The sequence below is a fragment of the Pelobates fuscus genome, chromosome 2, assembly GCF_036172605.1.
Source record: "Pelobates fuscus isolate aPelFus1 chromosome 2, aPelFus1.pri, whole genome shotgun sequence".
In the NCBI taxonomy this organism is placed as follows: Eukaryota; Metazoa; Chordata; class Amphibia; order Anura; family Pelobatidae; genus Pelobates; species Pelobates fuscus.
In genome coordinates, this window is record NC_086318.1 from 120,605,120 (window position 1) to 120,622,482 (window position 17,363).

Below are 17,363 nucleotides of genomic sequence, written 5' to 3' on the forward strand. Positions count from 1 at the left end.
TTAGCCCCCAGAAAACCAGACACACCTATACATGGCAGGTATCACTGTAGTCAGGAGATAGAAGGCTTATCAATAAACTACAATCTTTGAGTTTGGATTCCAATATTGTTGAATGGGTAAGGCAGTGGCTGAGTGACAGGCAACAGAGGGTTGTAGTCAATGGAGTATATTCGAAGCTTGGGCTTGTCACCAGTGGGGTACCTCAGGGATCTGTACTTGGACCCATTCTCTTTAATATTTTTATTAGTGATATTGCAGAAGGTCTTGATGGTAAGGTGTGTCTTTTTGCGGATGATACTAAGATATGTAACAGGGTTGATGTTCCAGGAGGGATAAGTCAAATGGCTAATGATTTAGGTAAACTAGAAAAATGGTCAGAGTTGTGGCAACTGACATTTAATGTGGATAAGTGCAAGATAATGCATCTTGGACGTAAAAACCCAAGGGCAGAGTACAGAATATTTGATAGAGTCCTAACCTCAACATCTGAGGAAAGGGATTTAGGGGTGATTATTTCTGATGACTTAAAGGTAGGCAGACAATGTAATAGAGCAGCAGGAAATGCTAGCAGAATGCTTGGTTGTATAGGGAGAGGTATTAGCAGTAGAAAGAGGGAAGTGCTCATGCCATTGTACAGAACACTGGTGAGACCTCACTTGGAGTATTGTACACAGTACTGGAGACCCTATCTTCAGAAGGATATTGATACCTTAGAGAGAGTTCAAAGAAGGGCTACTAAACTGGTTCATGGATTGCAGGATAAAACTTACCAGGAAAGGTTAAAGGATCTTAACATGTATAGCTTGGAGGAAAGACGAGACAGGGGGGATATGATAGAAACATTTAAATACATAAAGGGAATCAACACAGTAAAGGAGGAGACTATATTTAAAAGAAGAAAAACTACCACAACAAGAGGACATAGTCTTAAATTAGAGGGACAAAGGTTTAAAAATAATATCAGGAAGTATTACTTTACTGAGAGGGTAGTGGATGCATGGAATAGCCTTCCAGCTGAAGTGGTAGAGGTTAACACAGTAAAGGAGTTTAAGCATGCGTGGGATAGGCATAAGGCTATCCTAACTATAAGATAAGGCCAGGGACTAATGAAAGTATTTAGAAAACTGGGCAGACTAGATGGGCCGAATGGTTCTTATCTGCCGTCACATTCTATGTTTCTATGTTGATGAACAGATATTGGGGTGTTCTTTAGCAGTAACCCTTAAAGTTCCGCATACATTTATTCTTAAATTGCTATGTGTGTCAAAAAAAATCACCAATTATTATTATTATTTTTTTTTATTTGTTATAGGTTGGTGGTAAAATGGTTGCATGAAAAGAGTCAAAATACCCCAAGTTTAATACCTTAGGTTGTCTTCTTCTAAAACATATATGTTACAATGTAACTTGCGTTAATTTTGAAAAAAAAAATGGTTTGGAAATAGCAAAGTGCTACTTGTACTTATTGCCCTATAACTTTCCAAAAAAAGCTAAGAACATGTTAATATTGGGCATTTCTAAACTCAGGATTTAGAAACTATTTAGCATGGTTGTTTTCTGGCAGTTCTAGATGCGTAACAGATTTTGGGGGTCAAAGTTAGAAAAAGTGTGTTTTTTACATTTTGCTATCATATTTTATAGTTTTTTTTACAGTAAATTATAAGATATGATGAAAATAATTGTATATTTAGAAATACCATTTACTGGAGAGAAAAACTGTATATAATATGTGTGGGTACAGTAAATGAGTAAGTAGAAAATTACAGCTAAACACAAAAAACGCAGAAATGTAAAAAGAGCCTTGGTCCTTAACGGTAAGAAAATTGGAAAATGGCACTAAGGGGTTAAATTACATCAATAACATCGAAAAAGCACTGTTGGCCACAACCCAATCTGGTTTAAAAAAAAAAAAAAACGCATGCTCTTATGGTAGAATCCTTTACTTCTTTAGAATGTAGATTTGTTCTCAATGACAGATGCAATAAATTATTTACCCCTTACTGTGTAGCTCTGTGTGATAACACATACTGTCAATTTAATGATATATTATACAACAACAAATTAATAGTAACACGTTATGCAATGCAATCACAAAGCATGTACATTTCCTAAGTTCTCCGAGCACAAATACAATGAGATCAAGTAGAATATTTCATTTGATGAATATAAGAGATATATACAATGCATTGACCCCGGTATGCAAAATGGGCACTTACATATTCTACATGCCACAGTAAATTGACATAAAAAGAGAATTTCACTTCTGAAATATCAGATTGATTTTCTTTTATCGCATTACTAGGTCATGCTTTGGCAAGTTGATTGTATTTTTTATTTTATTTTTTGCTTTTACTATCTCAAAGTTTCCAAGGTTTCTTTTCTTACAGATAAGCAGATGCTTCAAAATGTATTGTTCTCTCTATCACGCACAAGCTTGCATATTACAAAACTGCTTAAGAAGCTACTGAGAAAATCCCCACTCTGAGATTCATATATGCCAGAGCTTTTCACCCTTTGTATAAGATATCAACCGATTAGGAAAATATGCAGATCTGATCATATGACTCTGTTGGATTTGTAGCTGAGAGGATCTCTATTCTGTCAATATCTGTATGTCTACTTATATATTGTAGGTCTGTAACTCCTCATCTGAGCACAGTTAATCTTCGCACAGCTTTCTCGATAAAGATCCTATATTAAAGAATTTTAAACAATTCAAATAATTAAAATGAGTTGCTTGTATTTGGACAGATTTATCATAAACTCCATATTCAACACCACTGAAAAGTTTAATTAGACATAAATCAACTTTTTACTCACATTTAAATTTTTTCCTTTCTTCCTAATTATAGTTTCATGATGTTTTCTTAGCCAAAAAATACAATTTTGTTTTTATAATGGTCTGCAGTTTAACACAATGATTTAAAAAAGTTTTCCTAAAACAGAAAAACTTTCTTGCCATATAGACCTAATGCAGGTTTCTTGCTTTTCATAGTAGCAATAGAGTTTATCAAGGACCTGCCAATTAATACAAGTTTACCTTTATCGGTACAACATATAACTTAATATATTTTCTGTTAAATAGTTAAAGATTATACACCATGCAAAAAATAAATAAAATACAGTTTAATTTTATGAAATGCAATTTAAAAGATAATGCCAAGCACTATTACCACTTCAGTGATTTGATGGGTTTGTTGGGCCATCTATCAAAATGCGTCATAATTAAGGAAACAACTTTCATTAGTTATTTTAAACGTGTAAAACAGGCATTTTTAAGAGGAAAGCTTGTAAGGTTCCAGCGGGGAATTATGAAGTAGAAGATTATTGGCTTTCTGTAAATGAATGATCTATTCCATCAGGGTTATTCACTAAAATGAGAATTCAAAGTGAATTGCAAGTAATATTCAAATGTACAAATATATGAACTGGAAAAATCTCTAAGTCAGCTATGCTTTTAGTCCAGATACTTTGAGCTTAAATTTGAAACTCCCTTAAATTTGAAATTCCTACTTTTATAAATAACCATGTTAGAAGACACTATACATGAAATTATCAACTCCCAAAAACTCCCTCCTACCTTTTTTTTAACCTTTTGTGCAATATTATCCAGAAGCATATTATAAAACAACATGTGAACTTTGGAAATATTTCATGAAGCATATGCTCCTGAGCTGACTTTTAATTTCAAAGTAATGTCATTTTTTGTCCTTTAGGAAGTCCTATGAGAGCAATAATTCTCCCACAGGTGTTTGTGGTCAATTAAAAAAAATAAATGTAGATCCCTGTCCTAAAGTCTGCTGATGACAAGGATAACAGTTAATTGCAAAAGACACAGTTCGTATTTTTTTTATTTTTATATATATATATTGGAACTTAATTTGTAGTGTTAAATGTTTCCTACTAGCACGAAAAATGCAACAAATGCACCCTTTCTATATAATCTCAAACCCTATACATTTTATCCCCTCTCCATTACTATGCCCCTTGGCTGAGGAAGGGACATTTTTGGATAACGTGCCAGGAGTATCATAATCCCATGATTCCCACATGGGATTTTTCCATGGCAAACATTAATCCCCTTCCTATACCCGAACAGCTGTATATTAAGCAGATGAACCATTTATATAATTTCACAGGCTAACAAATCAATAAACAGAGTAGAATAATTGCCTTTGAAATGTGTAAATTTCAGCTTCCACAGAAGTGGAAGCCTAATGAGCTGTTGGAGATTGGACACTGTAGATTCCAAAGGAACATGTCTCATATTGCAGATTTAATAGGATTTGAGTAATACATTAATAAATAAGTATTACTACATCAATTTTTCGATTTCTTAAAAATAGCACTTAGTGTCACACTTAGAATCCTATAAGGTATTCGTTGGCAAAACATTAACCCCAATGCACTGTTCAATTTAAAAAACGATGGATTTTCTATGTTTTCTACAGAAAATGTACAATATGTAAATGTGTTTTCCTTCATTTTCCCCAAATTACTTCATATACTTGGCTATTTTATTGCACGTAGTAAATGTGTTCAGGGAAGTTAAATCTGTAACTTATTTAATAAACCTCTACTTTACTGACCAAGCTGCTGTATTCATTTATTTATTTATTTTTAAAGTAAAAATTCAAATTGAATTTTGCAAAACCTAAATCCCCGGGATTTATTTCAGTTGGAATTAATTCTTTCTAGAAATGCACGCTAACAATATTTAGTTTTATAGGCAAACGAAAACATTTGCTTCAAATTCCCATGGCGGTAAAATAAGTATTCATTAAGGAAAACAATTTCTGTTTTAGAAAATCTTGTTGCACAGTTTACTGCTTTGTTTATTTAGCAATTTTCATGTGGTGAGATAGACTATTGAGAATATATATTGGATAATTTTGATCCTAGTGATTTCAAGTTATCTTTGCACAGTAAATTAATAGACTATGTGGAGGTGCAAAAAATGGAACATCTTTGGAGGCTAATTACAAGCACTGGTAATGTCAGTAATTATGTCAAACTACAAATCAAATAGAGCTGTTGGGTTGGGAGTGTATCGACAACAATGACGGGGCTTACTTATACTTACCGTATATACTCGAGTATAAGTCGACCCGAATATAAGTCGAGACCTCTAATTTTACCCCCCAAAAATGGGAAAACTTATTGACTCGAGTATAAGACTAGGGTGGGAAATGCAGCAGCTACTGGTAAATTTCTAAATAAAACTATATCCCCCCAAAATTATATGAATTGAATATTTATTTACAGTGTGTGGCTACTCTCTGACCCTGTGGCTCTCACGAGACTTGCAGAGGGAGCTGACCGGAGGAGAGAGAAGGGAGCTGACAGGAGCTGCTGTGAAGGTAAGTTACAGATTCCTGCCCGCCCCCAAGAGGACCGCCGGGCTTGTAATGAGCCCAGCGGTCCTGTCTGTATTATGGCAATGTAAGTTGCCATAATACAGACAGTGACTCAAGTATAAGATGAGTGGGGTTTTTTCAGCACAAAAGATGTGCTGAAAAACTTGTCTTATACTTGAGTATATACGGTATATTTCACAAGTAAATGTTGAAATCCACATCTGCTTATCCAAATACTGGGCACCTCAATCTTGACTTCCTGTCAATTATTTTTGCAAACACTGTCCTTTACCTGGCAGTCAGCATAGAGAAGGAATTTTTACCTATTTCTGGGGAATGTAGATTATCAAGCTTCCATTACGACTGGAGCTGTATGCAGCAGTAGGATGCAGATACGTCAGTTTCAGTGTAATTCTAAAGTGTGTTAGTGGTAGCTGTTAAGACACCCTCAGTGTCTGTAAGTAAAAGCGCTGTTTAGTTCACCTTCCCCTCTCACCATATCAATTCTCCATTCGTATAAATTGTAATCCACGAACCATAACCAGGGGAAGCGGTAATCTCCCGAACGGGATCCGTGAAAGGACTCCAACTCCCGAACAGAACTCCACGAACCGCCGCTAATAGCCGAACCACGACATCCACCAAGCGGCATACGTTTCCAATAAGCAGTCTCTAAGCGTAAATAATAAATCCCCCCAATAACGAGACAGAAGCTCCGCATTGAGGATCAAACAGGATCTGGCTTTACTGTGGGCTACCTGCCCGTATTTATGCCGGTCTCCCACTTGGTGGACACTTGGGGACCAAATGGAAGACTGAAATTACAGTAGTACAGGAGGACATTCCAGACATACAGTCACAGGCTTTTCCCACAATGCAATATGGTTCCCTCCCCTCTGCCCTGGAGATAATTGGGAAGTAATACAATTATCTCCAGGACAAAGACCCATCGCCATTTTAAATCCAAAACTAAAAAGTGCATAAAAATACATAACTTTATAATAACTGTACATTTCACATCCACATCACATATCCCCAGATAGCCGGGATCTGAGGGCATATTATTGGCGAATAGCGCTCAGATCCCATATGCATAGTTCAATCGCCATGGAGTCAAAGTTCTTACAGTCTTTCGGTAGGCGATTGACTCCATGGGAAGGCTATCTGGGTTAACATAGAAACATAGAAACATAGAATGTAATCTTATAGTTAGGATAGCCTTATGCCTATCCCACGCATGCTTAATTGAATATTTATTTACAGTGTGTGTATATAATGAATGCAGTGTGTGTGTGTATGAATGCAGTGTGTGTATGAATGCAGTGTGTGTGTATGAGTGCAGTGTGTGTGTGTATGAGTGCAGTGTGTGTGTATGAATGCAGTGTGTGTAGTGTGTGTATGAATGCAGTGTGTGTAGTGTGTGTATGAATGCAGTGTGTGTGTATGAATGCAGTGTGGGTGTGGGTGGGCATTTTTATTATTATTTTTTAATTATTATTATTATTTAATATTAAAGTATTATGTTTTTATATATTATATTTTATTTTATTTAAATTTGTATTTATATATTTTTCGTCACCCCTCCCTGCTTAATACATGGCCAGGGAGGGGGGCTCTCATTCCCTGGTGGTCCAGTGGATGGGCTGTAGGAGGGGGGCTGGCAGGAAGTTGTAACCTGTCAGCTCCCTTCTCTCTCCTCCGGTCAGCTCCCACTGTAAGTCTTGCGGCCGCACGGAGCGTTGCCACGTTAACCCGTGGCTACTCTCTGACCCTGTGGCTCTCACGAGACTTGCAGAGGGAGCTGACCGGAGGAGAGAGAAGGGAGCTGACAGGAGCTGCTGTGAAGGTAAGTTACAGATTCCTGCCCGCCCCCAAGAGGACCGCCGGGCTTGTAATGAGCCCAGCGGTCCTGTCTGTATTATGGCAATGTAAGTTGCCATAATACAGACAGTGACTCAAGTATAAGATGAGTGGGGTTTTTTCAGCACAAAAGATGTGCTGAAAAACTTGTCTTATACTTGAGTATATACGGTATATTTCACAAGTAAATGTTGAAATCCACATCTGCTTATCCAAATACTGGGCACCTCAATCTTGACTTCCTGTCAATTATTTTTGCAAACACTGTCCTTTACCTGGCAGTCAGCATAGAGAAGGAATTTTTACCTATTTCTGGGGAATGTAGATTATCAAGCTTCCATTACGACTGGAGCTGTATGCAGCAGTAGGATGCAGATACGTCAGTTTCAGTGTAATTCTAAAGTGTGTTAGTGGTAGCTGTTAAGACACCCTCAGTGTCTGTAAGTAAAAGCGCCGTTTAGTTCACCTTCCCCTCTCACCATATCAATTCTCCATTCGTATAAATTGTAATCCACGAACCATAACCAGGGGAAGCGGTAATCTCCCGAACGGGATCCGTGAAAGGACTCCAACTCCCGAACAGAACTCCACGAACCGCCGCTAATAGCCGAACCACGACATCCACCAAGCGGCATACGTTTCCAATAAGCAGTCTCTAAGCGTAAATAATAAATCCCCCCAATAACGAGACAGAAGCTCCGCATTGAGGATCAAACAGGATCTGGCTTTACTGTGGGCTACCTGCCCGTATTTATGCCGGTCTCCCACTTGGTGGACACTTGGGGACCAAATGGAAGACTGAAATTACAGTAGTACAGGAGGACATTCCAGACATACAGTCACAGGCTTTTCCCACAATGCAATATGGTTCCCTCCCCTCTGCCCTGGAGATAATTGGGAAGTAATACAATTATCTCCAGGACAAAGACCCATCGCCATTTTAAATCCAAAACTAAAAAGTGCATAAAAATACATAACTTTATAATAACTGTACATTTCACATCCACATCACATATCCCCAGATAGCCGGGATCTGAGAGCATATTATTGGCGAATAGCGCTCAGATCCCATATGCATAGTTCAATCGCCATGGAGTCAAAGTTCTTACAGTCTTTCGGTAGGCGATTGACTCCATGGGAAGGCTATCTGGGTTAACATAGAAACATAGAAACATAGAATGTGACGGCAGATAAGAACCATTCGGCCCATCTAGTCTGCCCAGTTTTCTAAATACTTTCATTAGTCCCTGGCATTATCTTATAGTTAGGATAGCCTTATGCCTATCCCACGCATGCTTAAACTCCTTTACTGTGTTAACCTCTACCACTTCAGCTGGAAGGCTATTCCATGCATCCACTACCATCTCAGTAAAGTAATACTTCCTGATATTATTTTTAAACCTTTGTCCCTCTAATTTTAGACTATGTCCTCTGGTTGTGGTAGTTTTCCTTCTTTTAAATATAGTCTCCTCCTTTACTGTGTTGATTCCCTTTATGTATTTAAATGTTTCTATCATATCCCCCCTGTCTCGTCTTTCCACCAAGCTATACATGTTAAGATCCTTTAACCTTTCCTGGTAAGTTTTATCCTGCAATCCATGAACCAGTTTAGTAGCCCTTCTTTGAACTCTCTCTAAGGTATCAATATCCTTCTGAAGATAGGGTCTCCAGTACTGTGTACAGTACTCCAAGTGAGGTCTCACCAGTGTTCTGTACAATGGCATGAGCACTTCCCTCTTTCTACTGCTAATACCTCTCCCTATACAACCAAGCATTCTGCTAGCATTTCCTGCTGCTCTATTACATTGTCTGCCTACCTTTAAGTCCTCAGAAATTATCACCCCTAAATCCCTTTCCTCAGATGTTGAGGTTAGGACTCTATCAAATATTCTGTACTCTGCCCTTGGGTTTTTACGTCCAAGATGCATTATCTTGCACTTATCCACATTAAATGTCAGTTGCCACAACTCTGACCTTTTTTCTAGTTTACCTAAATCATTTGCCATTTGGCTTATCCCTCCTGGAACATCAACCCTGTTACATATCTTAGTATCATCCGCAAAAAGACACACCTTACCATCAAAACCTTCTGCAATATCACTAATAAAAATATTAAAGAGAATGGGTCCAAGTACAGATCCCTGAGGTACCCCACTGGTGACAAGCCCAAGCTTCGAATATACTCCATTGACTACAACCCTCTGTTGCCTGTCACTCAGCCACTGCCTTACCCATTCAACAATATTGGAATCCAAACTCAAAGATTGCAGTTTATTGATAAGCCTTCTATGTGCAACAGTGTCAAAAGCCTAACTGAAATCTAGGTAAGCAATGTCTACTGCACCACCCTGATCTATAATTTTAGTTACCCAATCAAAAAAATCAATAAGATTAGTTTGGCATGATCTCCCTGAAGTAAACCCATGTTGTCTCTGATCTTGAAATCCATGTGTTTTTAGATGTTCAACAATCCTATCCTTTAACATGGTTTCCATCACTTTCCCCACTACTGAAGTAAGGCTTACTGGCCTATAGTTGCCCAACTCCTCCCTATTACCTTTCTTGTGAATGGGCACAACATTCGCTAACTTCCAATCTTCTGGGACTACTCCTGTTAACAATGATTGGTTAAATAAATCTGTTAATGGTTTTGCTAGTACACCACTAAGCTCTTTTAATAGCTTTGGGTGTATTCCATCAGGTCCCATTGACTTATTTGTCTTTACTTTTGACAGTTGAAATAGAACCTCTTCCTCTGTAAACTCACGTGTAATAAATTACTCATTTATCCTTTTTTTTAACAGAGGTCCCTTTCCTTCATTTTCAGCTGTAAATACCGAACAAAAATATTCATTGAGGCAGTCAGCTAGACCTTTATCCTCATCTACATACCTTCCTTCTTTTGTTTTTAATCTAACTAATCCTTGTTTTACTTTTCTTTTCTCATTTATGTATCTAAAAAAAGTTTTGTCCCCCTTTTTTACTGACTGTGCTATTTTCTCTTCTGTGTGTGATTTGGAAGCTCTTATAACTTGCTTAGCCTCTTTCTGCCTAATCTTATAGGTCATTCTGTCTTCCTCACTCTGGGTTTTTTTATAATTACTAAATGCTAACTTTTTGTTTTTTACTATTTTGGCCACATCTGCAGAGTACCACAGTGGTTTCTTGAATTTTTTGCTTTTAATGACAAGCCTAATACAATTTTCTGTTGCCTTCAGTAGTGCAGCTTTTAAATAATCCCATTTCTTTTGGACTCCATTTAAGTTGCTCCAGTCTGATAATGACTCCTTTACACATATTCTAATTTTAGAAAAGTCTGTTTTTCTAAAGTCTAAAACTTTTGTTTTTGTGTGGTGTGACTCAGTCACTGTTCTTATATTAAACCACACTGACTGATGATCACTGGATCCTAAACTTTCACCTACAGTAATATCTGATACCAAATCTCCATTTGTTAACACTAAATCTAGTATGGCCTCTTTACGAGTTGGCTCCTCAACGACTTGTTTTAGAGACAATCCCAGTAGGGAGTTTAGAATATGTGTGCTTCTGGCACAAGTAGCTATTTTTGTTTTCCAATTCACATCAGGAAGATTAAAGTCACCCATGATGATAATTTCCCCCTTCATTGTCATTTTAGCTATTTCTTCAACTAGTAGATTATCTAACTCTTCAATTTGTCCTGGGGGCCTATAAATCACACCTACACGAATTACTGTGTGATTACCAAATTCTAACGTAACCCAAATGGACTCTATGTTCGTCTCACTAACCTTTATTAGGCTAGATTTTATGCTATCCTTCACATACAGGGCCACCCCTCCCCCTTTCTTGCCTTCCCTGTCTTTTCTATATAAAGAGTACCCTGGTATTGCTATGTCCCAGTCATTTTTCTCATTATACCATGTCTCAGTAACAGCGACTAAATCTACACTATCAGTTGCCATTATTGCCACAGGTTCATGGATCTTATTCCCTAAACTGCGAGCATTTGTAGACATGACTCTAAGCTTATCATTTTTTAACACACTTGCTACAGGCAACTTCTGTCCTTGTTTTGGGGGACAATTGGATTGATGTTTTATCACCCTTTTGCCCCCCTCCTAGTTTAAATACATCTTAGCAAAACCTCTGAACTGCTCACTGAGAACATTTGTTCCCTTTTGAGAAAGATGCAAACCATCTTTTTTGTACAGTTTATTTCCATTCCAAACAGAGCTACCATGAGCAATAAAGCCAAATCCTTGCTCCCGACACCATTCAGCAAGCCACAAGTTAAAGTCCCTAATACGCATCCGCCTGTCATTCTGAGTGTTATGCACAAACAGAACTTCAGAGAATGACAGTGTGGAAGCAACCTGCCGTATATCATTGGCAAAAACACTAAAAACTTCCTTAACCTCTGAAACCTCATTGCAAGCCAAGTCATTTGTCCCTAAATGGACAAGTACATCCAATTCCCCTTCCTGCTTTGCTTGCTTAACAATATTACAGATACGTCTCCTGTCTCTGTGAGCAGTAGCTCCGGGAAGACACCTCACAAGACCACCATTGTCCATCTCCACACCTCTTATGATGGAATCCCCCAACAACAACTGCTTTCTATTAGGCCTCACCATAGTCTTCAAGCCTCTCTGCACAACACCACTAGCCTCAGTGCCTCTCTGCACAACACCACTGGCCTCAATGCCTCTCTCCACAACAGCACTAACCTCAGTGCCTCTCTCCGCAACACCTCTAGCCTCAGTGCCTCTCTGCACAACACACCTCTAGCCTCAGTGCCTCTCTGCACAACACCACTAGCCTCAGTGCCTCTCTGCACAACACCACTAGCCTCAGTGCCTCTCTGCACAACACCACTAGCCTCAGTTCCTCTCTGCACAACACCACTAGCCTCAGTGCCTCTCTGCACAACACCACTAGCCTCAGTGCCTCTCTGCACAACACCACTAGCCTCAGTGCCTCTCTGCACAACACCACTAGCCTCAGTGCCTCTCTGCACAACACCACTAGCCTCAGTGCCTGTCTCCATGACACCATTACACTCTGAAAGTGCAGAAAATGAATTATGTAGAACAACAGACTGTGCAATATGCCTTTTATCCACAACTCTAAGTCTACCAGATCCTACAGTAATCCATCTGCCATTCCTAGTATGTCTCTGTGGCAGTGGCTTTGCAGCAGTTCCAGCCTGAGTTTGTTTACCAGATAATTTACAAATCTCAGACTTCAAAAATACAATCTCCTGCCGCAAGATAGAGAACTGTCTACAGCTAACTAATCCAATCAAATGCCTTTTAATTACCAACAGGAAATCAAACCTTGTGCAATCAGTAACATTTTCCTACAGATGAATCTTACCTGTAACAGTAAAAAAGAAAACTCTTAGCACAACTCTTAGACAGTTGAAGCTTCTGTAAAACTCTCCAGAATATCTCCAACCACAGACACTTAGAAGCAACACTTAGATGAAGCAACCAAGCTCTATTAGCCAAGCTAATGACAACAGCCCTTATATACTCATAAAATCACCTCCCACTAGGAATGTTTAACACCTGGGTAGGCCTCTGCTTATTAGCAAACAATAGCTAATTTACACAGCAATCAATAGTAGCTAACTAATCCAATCAAATGCCTTATAATTACCAACAGGAAATCAAACCTTGTGCAATCAGTAACTGTTACAAATTGCTATTTGTAACTGGCCCTTTAAATGAGAAATTGCCCTGCTTCCCTGGATTGTGGAGAAGCATGTTTGCCAGCCTCCTGCCTCATGACTATGGCCCCTGGAAGATTGTGCCCCTGAAAATGTATTAACTTTTATTGGGTGTGTATGGCCCTTTAAGAACCGTCTGGGGACATATTGTGACTTTTCTGAACAATGCCCCTTTAAGACTATGTCCCCAGACCTGTAAAATAACTTGCCCCTGGCTTTCTCCCACTTGGTTCAGTAAATAGGGCTTACTGAACCAAGTACCACACAGGCGGACCACCCAGAAGTTAAAGTATGCAGGCAATTTACCTCCCAGGCTGTGAGGTTACTGCAGGTTAATTGCCGAGCGCTGGGTGGCCGCCATTCGGCAGCCGAACACGTGGCGGCGGCCATTTTAGTCATTCGAATGCGGTCAGCGGTGTATGCTAAAGATTCTGTGGAACCAAAATCGGCTACACATTTTGCCGAACACCGCTGACCCTTACCTTCTCCCATACTGAACTTGCAGCTCCAGAGACTAAGTCCCGTTCGAAATGGGACTTAGTCGTTTTTCGGCATGAAATTGACCGGCCGCAAAGCCCAAATCTATGGAACTGTTTTGGGCAGGAAATTGTGCTTGCGGTCGGTCATAAAGGACTTCCAGCTAACTTTTGATCCACTGGAGGGATTTGGCTGATTTTTGGAAGTGTTTATGTTTGATGTATGCTGAGTCTGAATATGAATATAACTTTTATTGAAATTGAATGTATGGTTTTAAAGTTACAGTGTGTGTGTAGAAACTGTATTTTTATTGTATGTAATAATTGGTTTAACTGTTTATCTGAGGGGAGGGAATGTGTGGGTTGCACCAGATGTGTGATTGGTGATTTTATGCCTCCCCCTGGGAGTGTCCTATTTGCATGTAACCTCAATAAAAGCCAGGCTGGGTGTTCCAGCATCTCAGACCTCTTCTGACCCTCAATACGTAGCCTTGTCTCGTTATTGGAGGGAACTGCTATATCACACTGGGGATTGCTATGCGCTGCATATTCCCCTGAGCTCTTAATCACTTAGCTCTTTTAAGAGCTTGTTCCTGTTACGCTCTCCTGGAGGAGAGGTCTTCCCCACACGGTCCTGGAGGACAGAAGCCGATCCAGGGTGGAAGGAAGACGGCGCGGCTCCAGTTAACCTACGGCGGTTGTGGAGCCTGCGGTGGTTGTGGTGTCGTCTGCAGTGCTTGGAGTCCTCTGAGAGCGCTAGGAGCATCCATCAACGGAGGGTACTCGGTCGGAGTACACAGAGCTCCGTTACAGTAACCTTTTCCTACAGATGAATCTTACCTGTAACAGTAAAAAAGAAAACTCTTAGCACAACTCTTAGACAGTTGAAGCTTCTGTAAAACTCTCCAGAATATCTCCAACCACAGACACTTAGAAGCAACACTTAGATGAAGCAACCATGGTAAAACTCCCGAACAGCCGGTGTTCGTATGCGTTCGTCGAGACAGCCAGGCGACCCGTTGTTTCAGCGGTGTTCGGCAGAAAGAATGTCCGTTTTGAGTTCCATGAAATCAGAGCCGAACACCGCTGGGCTTTCGTGCATTTTAAAATGGCCGCTGCCTCGTTGTCGACATACGGACGACGGCCACCCTGAAGTCGGTTTAATTGAGAAGTGTCTGCGGTTAACCACAACGTTCTAATTGGGATCAAGAGGTTAAACAGCAGCACACTTCCATCCTGGGTGGCCATCCGTTCGGTAGCTTTATTCGTTGAAAATAGTCATTCGTATGGCTGTGTTATTGGAAACAGCCATTTACACGGACGTGCAGGAAATAGACGAATCCACCACAATAGACAGACGGATGGTTCTGTCACAGTAGCATTTAAGTTATTAACAAACTGAAAGTGATAGCATTTATACAAATCACATTGATGCAATCAAACTCAATTTCCCGATAATTGCTTGTAGACTGGAGGCCTTATTCCAAAACCATGCTAATTTTCAATTTCTACCATTTTGTAAACTCTTTATTTAAATGTGGATTTATCAAGGCAAAAACGTTCTAATTGTTTAATAATTCTATTAATTTTACTGCTCAGCTATCTTTGTTTAAAATATGCAAATCTCTTGACAGTTTTTCTCCACAGATGTTGCTGGGGTAGGAACAGACCTGGGCTTGAGTCCTCAGTTGAGTTCTGAAAAGTTCCAAGTCTGATTTAGGCATGCTTTTATTGTTAGCTCAGAGTTCCAAGTTATATTGACATATGAATAAAACTTCTAATTACATAACATATTTTCCAGAATATAAGGCTCACCAGCGCATAAGACACACCCATATATTTTAACTAGTAATTTATAATAAAAAAAATAAAACAACCAGAATCATAATTACAGTAAACGTCAGCTTATGTGTAAAGGGGATGCTGCGTATGTGGGTATAGAAAATGTGTTTGGGTATAAGGGATGTGGTGTATTTTTAGGGTATACAGTGTATGTGTGTGGGGGAGATTTAGTGTGTAATATAGGGGATCGAGGGTTTGTAGAGAGTGAAGTGTGTGTGTAAGAGTGGAAGTGTGTTTGTATTTAGAGGAAGAGGTTCTATTTCAACTGTCAAAAGTAAAGACAAATAAGTCAATTGGACCTGATGGAATACACCCAAAGTTATCAAAAGAGCTTAGTGGTGTACTAGCAAAACCATTAACAGATTTATTTAACCAATCATTGTTAACAGGAGTAGTCCCAGAAGATTGGAAGTTAGCGAATGTTGTGACCATTAACAAGAAAGGTAGTAGGGAGGAGTCGGGAACGATAGGCCAGTAAGCCTTACTTCAGTAGTGGGGAAAGTAATGGAAGCCATGTTAAAGGATAGGATTGCTGAAAAATCTAAAATCACATGGATTTCAAGATCAGAGACAACCTGGGTTTACTTCAGGGAGATCATCCGAAACAAATCTTATTGATTTTTTTTGATTGGGTAACTAAAATAAAAGATGAGGGTGGTGCAGTAGACATTGCTTACCTAGATTTCAGTAAGGCTTTTGACACTGTCACACATAGAAGGCTTATCAATAAACTGTGATCTTTAAGTTTGGATTCCAATATTGTTGAATGGGGAAGGCAGTGGCTGAGTGACAGGCAACAGAGTATATTCAAAGCATGGGCTTGTCACCAGTGGGATACCTCAGGGATCTGTACTTGGACCCATTCTCTTTAATATTTTTATTAGTGATATTGTAGAAGGTCTTGAGGGTAAGGTGTGTCTTTTTGCTGATGATACTAAGATATGTAACAGGGTCGATGTTCCCGGAGTGATAAGCCACATGGCAAATGATTTAGGTAAACTAGAAAAATGGCAGCTGACATTTAATGTGGATAAGTGCAAGATAATGAATCTTGGACGTAAAAACCCAAGGGCAGAATACAGAATATTTGATAGAGTCCTAACCTCAACATCCGTGGAAAGGGATTTAGCGGTAATTATTTCAGATGACTTAAAGGTCGGCAGACAATGTAACAGGGCAGCAGGAAGTGCCATCAGAATGCTTGGTTTGGTTGTATAGGAAGAGGCATTAGCAGTAAAAAGGGGGAAGTGCTCATGCCATTGTACAGAATACTGGTGAGACCTCATTTGGAGTATTGTACGCAGTACTGGAGACCGTATCTCCATAAGGATATTGATACTTTAGAGAGAGTTCAGAGTAGGACTACTAAACTGGCTCATGGATTGCAGGATAAAACTTACCAGGAAGGGTTAAAAGATCTTAACATGTATACCTAGGAGGAAAGACGAGACAGGGGGGTAATGACAGAAACATTTAAATACATAAAGGGAATCAAGACAGTAAAGGAGGAGACTATATTTAAAAGAAGAAAAACTACCACAACAAGAGGACATAGTCTCAAATTAGAGGGGCAAAGGTTTAAAAATAATATTAGGAAGTATTACTTTACAGAGAGAGTAGTGGAGGCACGGAATAGCCTAACAGCTGAAGTGGTAGAGGTAAACACAGTGAGGGAGTTTAAGAATGCGTGGGATAGGCATAAGGCTATCCTAGCTATAAGATAAGGCCAGGGACTAATGGAAGTATTTCGAAAATTGGGCAGACTAGCTGGGCTGAATAGTTCTTATCTGCCGTGTCAAATTCTATGTTGCTATGTTTCAATGTATAGAAAATGCAGTGTGTGCGTAGGGTATAAGAGATGTAGTGTATAATTTTGTGGGGTGGGATAGGGTCTTTATTGTGGGGAGTGAAAGGCGAGCTTATTGAAGTGGTTTGGGTGCAGTGTCCCTGTCCAACTTACTCCTGCAATGTTTTACATTGCTAATGGACTTTTGGTCGCTTAACTGAGACTGGATGACCTCACACTCTGCATGAGAACCTCTAGTTTCAGTAAATCCCCAGAGAAAAGCTCGCTGTGCATACGCATTAGCCACCTGTCAGATTATATAGGAA